We start from the raw sequence: 13,069 nt of genomic DNA on the forward strand, positions 1-13,069 counted from the left end.
TTGAGTGTGTGGAGGGGTGAGTGTGAATGGGTGTGTTTGAGTGTGTGTGGGGGAGAGTGTGAATGGGTGTGTTTGAGTGTGTGTGTGGGGGGGTGAGTGTGAATGAGTGTGTGTGGGGTGAGTCTGAATGAGTGTGTTTGAGTGTTTGGGGTGGGTGAGTGAGAATGAGTGTGTTTGAGTGTGTGGGTGGAGAGTGTAAATGGGTGTGTTTGAGTGTGTGTGGGGGTGAGTGTGAATGAGTGTGTTTGAGTGTGTGGGGGTGAGTGTGAATGAGTGTGTGGGGGGTGAGTGTGAATGAGTGTGTGGGGGGTGAGTGTGAATGAGTGTGTGGAGGGTGAGTGTGAATGAGTGTGTTTGAGTGTGTGGGGGGTGAGTGTGAAAGAGTGTGTGGAGGGTGAGTGTGAATGAGTGTGTTTGAGTGTGTGGGGATGTGAGTGTGAATGAGTGTGTTTGAGTGTGTGTGGGGGTTGAGTGTGAATGAATGTGTTTGAGAGTGTGGGGGTTGAGTGTGAATAAGTGTGTGGAGGGTGAGTGTGAATGAGTGTGTGGGGGGTGAGTGTGAATGAGTGTGTGGAGGGTGAGTGTGAATGAGTGTGTTTGAGTGTGTGGGGGGTGAGTGTGAATGAGTGTGTGGAGGGTGAGTGTGAATTAGTGTGTTTGAGTGTGTGGGGGGTGAGTGCGAATGAGTGTGTTTGAGTGTGTGTGGGTTGAGTGTGAATGAGTGTGTTTGAGTGTGTGGGGGTGAGTGTGAATGAGTTTGTGTGGGGGGTGAGTGTGAATGAGTGTGTGTGGGGGGGGTGAGTGTGAATCAGTGTGTGTGTGGGTGTGAATGAGCGTGTTTGAGTGTGTGTAGGGAAGTGAGTGTGAATGAGTGTGTTTGAGTGTGTGTGGGGGTGAGTGTGAATGGGTGTGTTTGAGTGTGTGGGGGGCTGAGTGTGAATGAGTGTGTTTGAGTGTGTGTGGGGGGTGAGTGTGAATGGGTGTGTTTGAGTGTGTGTGGGTGGAGAGTGTAAATGGGTGTGTTTGAGTGTGTGTGGGGGTGAGTGTGAATGAGTGCGTTTGAGTGTGTGGGGGGTGAGTGTGAATGAGTGTGTGGAGGGTGAGTGTGAATGAGTGTGTGGAGGGTGAGTGTGTTTGAGTGTGTGGGGGGGTGAGTGTGAATGAGTGTGTTTGAGTGTGTGGGGGGTGAGTGTGAATGAGTGTGTTTGAGTGTGTGGGGGGTGAGTGTGAATGAGTGTGTGGGGGGTGAGTGTGAATGAGTGTGTGGAGGGTGAGTGTGAATGAGTGTGTTTGAGTGTGTGGGGGGTGAGTGTGAATGAGTGTGTTTGAGTGTGTGGGGGGTGAGTGTGAATGAGTGTGTGGAGGGTGAGTGTGAATGAGTGTGTTTGAGTGTGTGGGGGGGTGAGTGTGAATGAGTGTGCTTGAGTGTGTGTGGGGGTTGAGTGTGAATGAATGTGTTTGAGAGTGTGGGGGTGAGTGTGAATGAGTGTGTTTGAGTGTGTGTGGGTTGAGTGTGAATGAGTGTGTTTGAGTGTGTGGGATGAGTGTGAATGAGTTTGTGTGGGGGTGAGTGTGAATGAGTGTGTGTGTGGGGGTGAGTGTGAATGAGTGTGTGTGTGGGTGTGAATGAGCGTGTTTGAGTGTGTGTAGGGAAGTGAGTGTGTTTGAGTGTGTGTGGGAGTGAGTGTGAATGGGTGTGTTTGAGTGTGTGGGGGTGTGAGTGTGAATGGGTGTGTTTGAGTGTGTGTGGGGGGTGAGTGTGAATGGGTGTGTTTGAGTGTGTGTGGGGGAGAGTGTGAATGGGTGTGTTTGAGTGTGTGGGGGGGTGAGTGTGAATGAGTGTGTTTGAGTGTGTGGGGGTTGAGTGTGAATGAATGTTTTTGAGAGTGTGGGGGGTGAGTGTGAATGAGTGTGTTTGAGTGTGTGTGGGTTGAGTGTGAATGAGTGTGTTTGAGTGTGTGGGGGTGAGTGTGAATGAGTTTGTGTGGGGGTGAGTGTGAATGAGTGTGTGTGTGGGGGGTGAGTGTGAATGAGTGTGTGTGTGGGTGTGAATGAGCGTGTTTGAGTGTGTGTCGGGAAGTGAGTGTGAATGAGTGTGTTTGAGTGTGTGTGGGCGTGAGTGTGAATGGGTGTGTTTGAGTGTGTGTGGGGGGTGAGTGTGAATGGGTGTGTTTGAGTGTGTGGGGGGTGAGTGTGAATGGGTGTGTTTGAGTGTGTGTGGGGGGGTGAGTGCGAATGAGTGTGTGTGGGGTGAGTCTGAATTAGTTTGTTTGAGTGTTTGGGGTGGGTGAGTGTGAATGAGTGTGTTTGAGTGTGTGGGGGTGAGTGTGAATGAGTGTGTTTGAGTGTGTGGGGGGTGAGTGTGAATGAGTTTGTGTGGGGGGTGAGTGTGAATGAGTGTGTTTGAGTGTGTGTGTGGGGGGGTGAGTGTGAATGAGTGTGTTTGAGGGGAGTGAGTGTGAATGAGTGTGTGTGGGGCTGAGTGTGAATGAGTGTGTTTGAGTGTGTGTGGGGGTGAGTGTGAATGAGTGTGTTTGAGTGTGTGGGGGGGTGAGTGTGAATGAGTGTGTGTGTGGGGGTGAGTGTGAATGATTGTGTTTGAGTGTGTGGGGGAGTGAGTGTGTTGGAGTGTGTGTGGGGGTGAGTGTGAATGAGTGTGTTTGAGTGTGTGTGGGGGTGAGTGTGAATGAGTGTGTTTGAGTGTGTGGGGGGTGAGTGTGAATGAGTGTGTGTGGGGGTGAGTGTGAATGATTGTGTTTGAGTGTGTGGGGGAGTGAGTGTGTGTGGGGGTGAGTGTGAATGAGTGTGTGTGGTGTTGAGTGTGAATGAGTGTGCTTGAGTGTGTGTGGGGGGTGAGTGTGAATGAGTGTGTTTGAGTGTGTGGGGGGAGTGAGTGTGAATGAGTGTGAATGAGTGTGTTTGAGTGTGTGTGGGGGTGAGTGTGAATGAGTGTGTGTGGGGTGAGTGTGAATGAGTGTGTTTGAGTGTGTGGGGGGGAGTGAGTGTGAATGTGTGTGTTTGAGTGTGTGGGGGGAGTGAGTGTGAATGAGTGTGTTTGAGTGTGTGTGGGGGTGAGTGTGAATGAGTGTGTGTGGGGGTGAGTGTGAATGAGTGTGTGTGGAGGTGAGTGTGAATGAGTGTGTTTGAGTGTGTGGAGGGGTGAGTGTGAATGAGTGTGTTTGAGCGTGTGTGTGAGGGTGAGTGTGAATGAGTGTGTGTGGGGGTGAGTGTGAATGAGTGTGTGTGGGGGTGAGTGTGAATGAGTGTGTGGGGGGAGGGTGAGTGTGAATGAGTGTGTGTGGGGGTGAGTGTGAATGAGTGTGTGGGGGGTGAGTGTGAATGAGTGTGTGGGGGGGTGAGTGTGTGTGTGGCGTATGAGATGTGTGTGAGTCCCAGCTCTGTGCCTGTGAGTTCCGCTGGTGTTGTCTAGGTGGAGAGGAGCCGTGTGGCCCGGCGCTGATGTGGGGGTGTGAGAGGGTGGTGGCGGTGGTGGCTGGCGATGTCAGCAGCCGGCTCCAGAGGTTATTCGGCCTGAGGAGCCTCCCCAGTCTGGCCACTGGCAGACCTGCGAGTACATGCGCAGTGTGCCTGTGCTGGGTTGCGATGGGTTCCTCCCGGATCAGGTAGCGCTGGACAGAATTTTTTTTAAAAAAAAAACCTTCCTAGTGTGGCTGAACCTGGACTCGGGGTGCTGTGAAACACTCGCAGGCATCATCGCACTGACTGCCAGAGAGAGGGAGAGGGAGATAGAGAGAAGGGTGGCGCTTCAGCCCAGCGCCAGGAGAAACTCCAAGTGATATTGACAAGCCTAGCCAGCCACCGGGACCATGCAAGCCACACATTGGGATGGTGTCACCTTCTCCACATTGTGAACAAGCAGCTCCTTTTCCATGAAGGATTCCTTCTCCTTTCTTTCCAGCAAACAACCACCACCCCCCTCCTGGGGAATCTGTAATGGAGCGGATTGATTCATTAGGATGAACAGGTACAAGCAGCTCCCAAGTTTTGATGCGGGATTTTACAGAGGGTTCTCGTCCCGGAGAACCATCCCTGCCCGTGACATGCTCCAGGACCATTGGAAAATGAGAAATATTTGGGCTATTTCGCCGCCACCACCACTCCTCGCCTAAAGAGGTGGTGGGGTGGGGTAGGAGGAGGAGGAGGAGGAGCAGGTGAGCAAAAAAAAATAATTAAATCACCTTTTAATTTGATAATTAATCCGATAACTTTAAACGGATGAATGCTTGAAGTGAAACCAGGGGATTCGCCGGCGAGTAAGCAAGCACATGCAACGGTTTAATATCCTAAGTCTTGCGCACTTTTAATTAAAAAAATAAACAAGACGCCAAAACTACATTTTAAATTCATTTTTTTTAATGCAACGTGTTTGATTTGAGTTGCGTGTAAGCTAATTGACGATTACGAATGTTTTCGAATCGAGGGAAAGTAAAGTTAGCCAGCGAAAAGCGGAATTAAGTGGGGAAATAACGGTCGGCTGAAACACACTACGAAACAGTCTGGCCCCAAGCAAGGCACTTCGCCGATAGAGGCTGATTCACAGACACAATCTCGCTATCTGAGCAAGGCGCTTTGCTTTATTTAATTATTTTCCTGTATTATTAGCTGAGATTTATTTACCCAGAAACATGAATTGGTGTAGTGAGGGTTCATTGTTTTGATCCGTCTTTATGAAGTGCATTTATTTTATATCAAGTAGTGACTGCAGTACTGTACTTATTTTGTACCTTTTTTTAAAAAAACTGTGCAGAAGTTAAACTGACATATAACTTTTAAAATAATTCGGATTTATTAGGTTATACTGGACCTGGCATTAGTTGCCCTACGTCATTTTTTTATTGCATTGAAGTGTCACAAAGTGTTCTCCAGATTAATAACCTTAAGTCAGTAAATTTATCGAGCACACTGTAAAAAAAAAAAATTAATTAATTTCCATTATTAGAATCCAAACATGTTTTAGCAAACCGACCAGAGGAGCTGAGTGAGGGGAGCATACACCTGTCAATATCTGTGTCTATCTAGCTGTGTCCATATCTGTATCGATATCAATCTGGCTGACTGGGTCTGTCTGCCTGTCTAATGTAGCACAATTGGTAGGGATGCTTTTTGAATTTAATGTAGGGCATCCAACAACAAACCTCTTAAAGCTGAATTTTAAATATGCTCAAATTCGAATGGGGCTTCTAAGTTGTGCTTTTAATTGCAGCCTGCATTATTTCATTTTCTGTTTCTGTATTTATATATCATTATCTCGTGTTGGGCATTGCAATTCCAAGTGACTGTCCATTTGCATTAAAACATGGTGGGAACAGTTCCATACAAGTGGCATTTGGTGGCTTACATTTGTTGAACGAAATGGTCCGTTCAGGCGACAGCATGTTGCTTTCAAAGGTTGTTGCTCTTTGTGTAATTGCATCTGCACCATCCCAGGCGATTAGTTCTGCTACATGTGATTTCATCTCCGCCTGCTCCCCCTTCCCCTCCTCCCACCTCAGTCTGTGGGGAGTCTGTTGACACTCAGCCCCAGTGGCGACTGCCTTCCTGCCTAAGTACCTGATCACATGGTGCGAGGTAGCTGGAGAGTGCGCCTACAGCAGGAATGGCTTGGAGGGCAAGGGGGTGTGGGGGGTGCTGTCGGAGGTGGTGGAGATGATGCAATTTTGGGTGGGAAGGGGTGAGAAAGAGAGGGGTGGAAGAGGAGATGGAGAAAAGAAGGAGAGGAGTGCAAAGAAGCGCGGGAGGGAATTGAGAGAGGCAGAGAAAGTTCAGCAAGAGCTGGAAGGACAGAGCGAGGGTGGTTGTTGGCATCATTGTAGAACATGGCGAGCAAAGAGGAACATTACAACTGGGCAAGAAAAGTTCACAGAGTGAGAGACACAAAAAGAGGCAAGTATGAGCAAAAAGGGACCTGTCAATCCAATAAAAGGCAAAGAATGGGAAAGGGTCACAGGGAGGAAAGGAACGATATAGAAGAGATTATAATTAACAGTCATTCTTCACATAGACAGTTCCAGCAAAAAAAAGTCTCAGAAAATTAAACAAGCCAAGAAAGGAAGCAACGAAGAGGAAAAGAAGAGGAAAAAGTGCGTGAACAGGAAGAGGGATAGAAAAACACACAGGCTTCAAGGGTCATACAGATCACAGCTCCACCCCACAATCTTAAAATAAGGACACGTGCTGTAAAGTCATCAAGATTTTGAAAAGTGCTTGGCTATGCACTTGAAGTGTCGTAATAAACAAGGCTGCGGACCAAGAGCTGGGAAGCAGGATTAGGCTAGAGAGCTCTTTTTCGGCTGGCACGGACACAATGTGCCAAATGGCCTCCCTCTGTGTCGTAAATTTCTATGATTTTATATAATCTGGTATACAATATTAGTGAAAATAAAATAAAACATGCCAGTACGTTATAGCAAGAAGAGGGAATGCTATAATGGGATAGTTATATATATATATATATTGGTCAATATGTAGAGTACAGAAATAACAAGAGGATTTGACGGTAGTGTGGGCTGTTAAATGACTGAATTAAGAACTACTAAGAACCTCGAGTGTTAATTTGTCAACACTGTCTCTATTTATAGCTTGAAGCATTTATTTTAATAGAAGAATTACATAATTGAACTGCATTCTGGAGGAGAATTATCCTCTCAATTTAAAGAAAGACTTGCATTTATATAGCGCCTTTCATGACCTCAGGACATCCCAAAGCGCTTTACAGCCAATTAAGTACTTTTGAAGTGTAGTAAGGTGGCAGCCAGTTTGTGCACAGCAAGCTCCCACAAACAGCAATGTGATAATGACCAGATCATCTGTTTTAGGCGTGGATTGAGGGATAAGTATTGGCCAGAACACTGGGGAGAACTCCCCTGCAAAATATTGCCATGGGATCTTTTATGTCCACCTGAGAGAGAGAGAGCAGGCAGGGCCTCAATTTAACAAAGGACAGCACCTCCGACAGCACTGCACTGGAGTGTCAGCCTAGCTTTCCGTGCTCAAGTCCCTGGAGCGGGTCTACAAACCCACAACCTTCTGACTCCGAGGCAAGGGTGCTACCCACTGAGCTACGGCTGACACTGTTCCCTCAATAGAGAGAGAAAAAAACCTCTTACTGATGTATCACAGAAGACTTGTACGGGAAAAGGTTCCTCCTTTAAAAAAAATGTTTTTAAAACATTCTCTAAAACCAGACTTTGTGACTTTTAGCTCCTGTGTTATTCGGCCCTCGATAGGTGTCATACTTGACAGCCCTAGAATGTTGCATACTGTTAGAAACAGCTTACAGAAAGAGCCTAGTCGTGGGGAGAATTCCTGAACGGATGAAGTTATAAAATGTCTGTCATTTTTAAGTTAAGATTGTGATTTTGTTTTTAAAATCTTGGCGTACTATTATCAGCTGTCAATGAGCTATAATAAGCCACTGGGAGAGCTGATTTTGAATCCCGGTCTCTTGTCTGACAATCAGACTGTGCAATGCCCTAGAGGCAAGTTTGCCAAACTCAACTAAGTCAAATGAGGGACGGGGGAGAGGAGCGAAGGCTGACTGGCTGGCTGTACTGCCTCCTGATGAGGTGATTAAAGAATACCGTTAGACAATGTCTGCTCATAAATACACAGGCTAGAGTGTCCAGCCAACCCATCCAGAAGCATAGTTTTGACAGATCGCACCAAGCTAGTAAGGGGGCGGTGAGTTAAAATTGGGAAGAGTCCCAATATAATGTTTTTAAGCTTTTCGTACAATAGGTTTGCCTTGGAGTTGTGATGTGTCACTGGTTCGATATGCATTTCCGTGGGAATACTAAAACAGTCCGAGTACAGAAAGCAACAGTGGCTATCCAATTTACAACACTCCCGCCTACACGTTCAAACCTATACCCATTCACACACACTAAAAAAACCATGATAACAACTTGGAACATAAGAACGTAAGAAATAGGAGCAGGAGTAGGCCATTTGGCTCTTCGAGCCTGCTCCGCCATTCAATGGCTGATCTTCTACCTCATCTCCACTTTCCTGCACTATCCCCATATCCCTTCATTTCCTTAATATTCAAAAATCTATCGATCTCTGTCTTGAATATGCTCAACGACTGAGCCTCCACAGCCCTCTGGGGTAGAGAATTCCAAAGATTCACCACCCTCTGAGTGAAGAGATTTCTCCTTCATCTCAGTCCTAAATGGCCGACCCCTTATTCTGAGACTGTGACCCCTGGTTCTAGATTCCCCAGCCAGGGGAAACATCCTCCCTGCATCTACCCTGTCAAGCCCTGTAAGAATATTTTATGTTTCAATGAGATCACCTCTCATTCTTCTAAACTCTAGAGAATATAGGCCTAGTCTACTCAATCTCTCCTCATAGGACAATCCCCCCATCCCAGGAACCAGTCTGGTGAACCTTTGTTGCACTCCCTCTAAGGCAAGTATATCCTTCCTTTGGTAAGGAGACCAAAACTGTACACAATACTCCAGGTGTGGTCTCACCAGGGCCCTATATAATTGCAGTAAGACGTCTTTACTCTTATACTCAAATCCTCTTGTAATAAAGGCCAACATACCATTTGCTTTCCTAATTGCTTGCTGTACCTGCATGTTAACTTTCAGTGATTCGTGTACAAGGACACCCGGGTCCCTCTGAACACCAACATTTCCCAATCTCTCACCATTTAAAAAATACTCTGCTTTTCTATTTTTCCTACCAAAGTGGATAACTTCACATTTCTCCACATTATATTCCAAAACTTGCATTTATACAGCTCCTTTCACATAGTAAAACATCCCAAGGCACTTCACAGGAGTATTATCAAACAAAATGTGACATTGAGACACATCAGGAGATAGTAGGGCAAGTAGCCAATAGCTTGGTCAAAGAAAAAAGAAAATGCTGGAAATACTCAGCAGGTCAGGCAACATCCGTGGAGAGAGAAACAGAGTTAACGTTTCAGGTCAATGACCCTTCGTTAGAACTGGAAAATGTTAGAGATGTAACAGATTTTTAAGCAAGTGCAGGGGCAGGGAGAGGGGGGAGGGGAGGAAAGAACAAAAGGGAAGGTCTGTGATAGGCTGGAAGGCAGGAGAGATTAAAAGACAAGAGGGATGCTGGTGCAAGGCAAAAGGAGGTGGTAATGGGACAAGGTAAGAAACAAAAGATGGCTCTTGATGAGGTGTAAATGGCAATGGCAGGATCATCAACAGCTGCCATGTAAGAAAAATAAATAGGGGCCCGCAGACCCTGCTGACTTTAACGGCAAGACCTGATTTGCATCTGAAGCATCTGTTTTCCACCCGCAGCCAGCCAGATGGAAAGGCTGGCTGGCTGCGGGTGGGTAGGCCTGCGGCACTAGGCCGCACAGAGGAGGGAGGGAGAGATCGGGTGGGGGCTGGTGCCAGCCTCTGGAGCATCGGGGGTGGGGGGGAAGGTGGGAAGCAGGAAAATCGGGGCCGTCGAGAGACCAGGGGGAGGAGAAGGAAGATCGGGACCGGCCACCGGAGGATTGGGGCCGGCCTCAGGCTGATCAGGTGGGGGATCCGGGAAGGTGATCGGAGGCCTCGTGGGGAGGTCTCCGATCGTGGCGGGGTGGGCTAGGCAGGGATCCTGGATCCAAGAGGTAGGTGTAAAGGCACTTACCTGCTTGGATGCAGCAGTCCTCGCCTTGCTGTAACTTACATAGAAACATAGAAGATAGGAGCAGGAGTAGGCCATTCGGCCCCTCGAGCCTGCTGCGCCATTCAATGCGATCATGGCTGATAATCCAAATTCAGTACCCGGTCCCTGCTTTCTCCCCATACCCCTTGATCCCTTTAGCCTTAAGAAATATATCCAACTCCTTCTTGAATATATTTAATGAACTGGCCTCCACCGCCTTCTGTGGTAGAGAGTTCCACAGGTTCACCACTCTCTGGGTGAAGAAATTCCTCCTCATCTCAGTCCTAAATGGTTTACCCTTTATCCTTAGACTGTGTCCCCTGGTTCTGGACTCCCCGACCATCAGGAACATCCTTCCTGCATCTAGTCTGTCCAGTCCTGTCAGAATTTTACAAGTTTCAATGAGATCACCTCTCATTCTTCTAAACTCCAGCGAGTACAAGCCCAATCGACCCAATCTCTCCTCATACATCATTCCTGCCATCCCAGGTATCAGCCTGGTGAACCTTCGCTGAACTCCTTCCATGGCAAGAACATCCTTCCTCAGATAAGGCGACCAAAACTGCACACAAAACTGTTGGGTTTTAGGAAGTGTGTAAAACCTGGCCACGTGCAGTTAAAAACAAAATGTAGGTTAAAGGAGAGGCTTCCAGCCTCATTGTAATATTTAAATTGGCGTCCCGGCTCCTGGCAGCGGGTTGGCTGCCCGTCCCCCATCAAAACAGGAAGTGGGCAGGTTGGAGGCGGGTTCAGGTCGGGATTCAGATTTTTAACAATTTAACTGCCCCCACGCTCCAAACCCACCCATTTTTTCAGTCTCTCTTCCTCTCTCAAACACAGCTGCCAAGTTCAAAAGAGAAGAGGGGTGGATATATACTGAGCCTGGGGTGGAATCATGGTTTGCCTTTTACCAATTCCTTCGCTGCTGATGAAGATTCATTCAAAACCTTGATAACCGCAATGATTAATTCCTATACATCATAAGGCACAGAAATAACTGGGCAGGGAGAATGACATTGTTTTTAAGTCATTGGGTGTCTGGTTTACACCGAAGAGAGTCCCAGACTCAAAAACCAGATTGTCCAGAGCCAGATAGATGACCTTCCTGTTCACACAATGTGCCTTACTCCTGCTGTCCAGTGAAGCCCAGTCACCAGATCCCGCCACTTAACTCCAAAAGCTCAAGCCATGCAGGTTCCAGCGACTCACTAGAAATGAACCACGTCACACAGTAGATCCATTGGTAATGTCCTTCTGCATTTGACGAATAATAATTTTCAATACTGCTGGGTCCTTAAGCCATGCAGCAGCAACAAGTTAAAAAACATTGGCTACAGTATCACTGAACTGGTGGATTCTTCATCGTTGCATTAACACTAGAAGTTCCTCCTGAATTTCCTATTGGATTTAGTGGTAACTTTCTTACATTTATGGCCCCTAGTTTTGGTCTCCCCCCACAAGTGGAAACATCTTCCCTACGCTTACCCTATCAAGCCCCTTCATATTGGATCATATTGTCTCCATGTAATGATCTGGACAAAGTCACTGTTGTGTGGATACATAGAAACATAGAAGATAGGAGCAGGAGTAGGCCATTCGGCCCCTCGAGCCCACTCCACCATTTAATGAGATCATGGCTGATCATCCAAATTTATTACCCTGTCCCTGCATTCTCCCCATATCCCTTGATCCCTTTAGCCTCAAGAAATATATCCAACTTCTTGAATATATTTAATGAATTGGCCTCAACTGCCCTGTGTGGCAGAGAATTGCACAGGTTCACCACTCTCTGGGTGAAGAAATTCCTCCTCATCTCAATCCTAAATGGCTTACCCCTTATCCTTAGACTGTGACCCCTGGTTCTGGACTCCCCCGCCATCGGGAACATCCTTCCTGCATCTAGTCTGTCTAGTCCTGTTAGAATTTTATAAGTTTCAATGAGATCCCCTCTCATTCTTCTAAACTCTAGCGAATATAAGCCTAATCCACCCAATCTCTCCTCATACGTCATTCCTGCCATCCCAGGTATCAGTCTGGTGAATCTTCGCTGAACTCCCTCCATGGCAAGAACATCCCTCCTCAGATAAGGTGACCAAAACTGCACACAATACTCAAGGTGTGGTCTCACCAAGGCCCTGTACAACTGCAGCAAGACATCCTTGCTCCTGTACTCGAATCCTCTCGCTATGAAGGCCAACATACCATTTGCCTTCTTAACCGCCTGCTGCACCTGCATGCTTACCTTCAGCGACTGGTGCACAAGGACACCCAGGTCTCGTTGCACTTCCCATTTTCCCAATCCATTGCCGTTCAGATAATAATCTGTCTTCCTGTTTTTGCCACCTCGCATTTATCCACATTATACTGCATTTGTCATGCATCTGCCCAATCACCCAACCTGTCCAAATCGTACTGGAGTTTCTCTGCATCCTCCTCACAGCACACACGCCCACCCAGCTTTGTGTCGTCTAGATCATTTATGTATATTGTGAATAGCTGGGGTCCTAGCACCGATCCCTGCGGTACCCCATAGCCACTGCCTGCCACTCGGAAAAAGACTCATTTATTCCAACTCTTTGCTTCCTGTCTGCCAACCAGTTCTCTATCCAAGACAGTACCTTACCCCCAATCCTATGTGCTTTAACTTTACATGCTAATCTCTTATGCGGGAACTTATCGAAAGCCTTCTGAAATTCCAAATACACCACATCCACTGGTTCTCCCTTATCTATTATACCAGTTACATCCTCAAAAAATTCCGGTAGATTAGTCAAGCATGATTTACCTTTTGTAAATCCATGTTGACTTTGTCCAATCCTGTCACTGTTTTCCAAGTGCTCTGCTATTATATCTTTTATAATGGACTCTAGCATTTTCCCCACTACCGATGTCAGGCTTACCGGTCTATAATTCCCCGTTTTTTCTCTACCACCCTTTTTAAATAGTGGGGTTACATTAGCTATCCTCCAATCCATGGGAACTGTTCCAGGGATACCCCAAGCTTCTAGTCTTCCCGAGATTCTTTAGACTATGTTTTCAAAATAGACCATTTGAAACTTTTATGATGATCCTATACCCTCATTTATAACCTGACTTGTGGGAGTAAAGCATGTTGTGAGCTACTTATTGTAATAAATGTCTTATAGCACAGCAATAAATCTTATCTGGTGACACTTGAAGATAAGAATGCAGTGCAGGGAGTTTTATAAGAGAGAGTGTGCTTGTCTGATAGATTAAAGATGGGTTTCTGCCCAGATGGCTCAGTGGGTAATGCAGAATGAGTGTGGAACTGGGTCACACAGATCAAGATATTCCCAGGTCCAATGCCTTGGTCTGCATTGGGTCAACTGACCTCAGCTGGCATGGCAGTGGAGTGCTCCAATGTGTCTTAATGACCCCAGAGTAGGAAAGG

At 46.9% G+C, this 13,069-nt stretch overlaps 1 protein-coding gene across 1 annotated transcript in view; it reads left to right on the forward strand.

Moving 5' to 3' along the window:
- Positions 1-3,509: 3,509 nt before the first annotated feature.
- kcnj12a (potassium inwardly rectifying channel subfamily J member 12a) overlaps positions 3,510-13,069 on the forward strand; it is an 85,773-nt gene continuing 76,213 nt past the window's right edge. The window contains exon 1 of the mRNA XM_086000255.1: positions 3,510-4,172. The gene's annotated coding sequence lies outside the window, so the exon portion shown is untranslated. The remainder of the gene's footprint in view (positions 4,173-13,069) is intronic.

The sequence above is a fragment of the Somniosus microcephalus genome, chromosome 11, assembly GCF_052327205.1.
Source record: "Somniosus microcephalus isolate GS21.2 chromosome 11, FLI_Smic_1.0, whole genome shotgun sequence".
Taxonomy (NCBI): domain Eukaryota; kingdom Metazoa; phylum Chordata; class Chondrichthyes; order Squaliformes; family Somniosidae; genus Somniosus; species Somniosus microcephalus.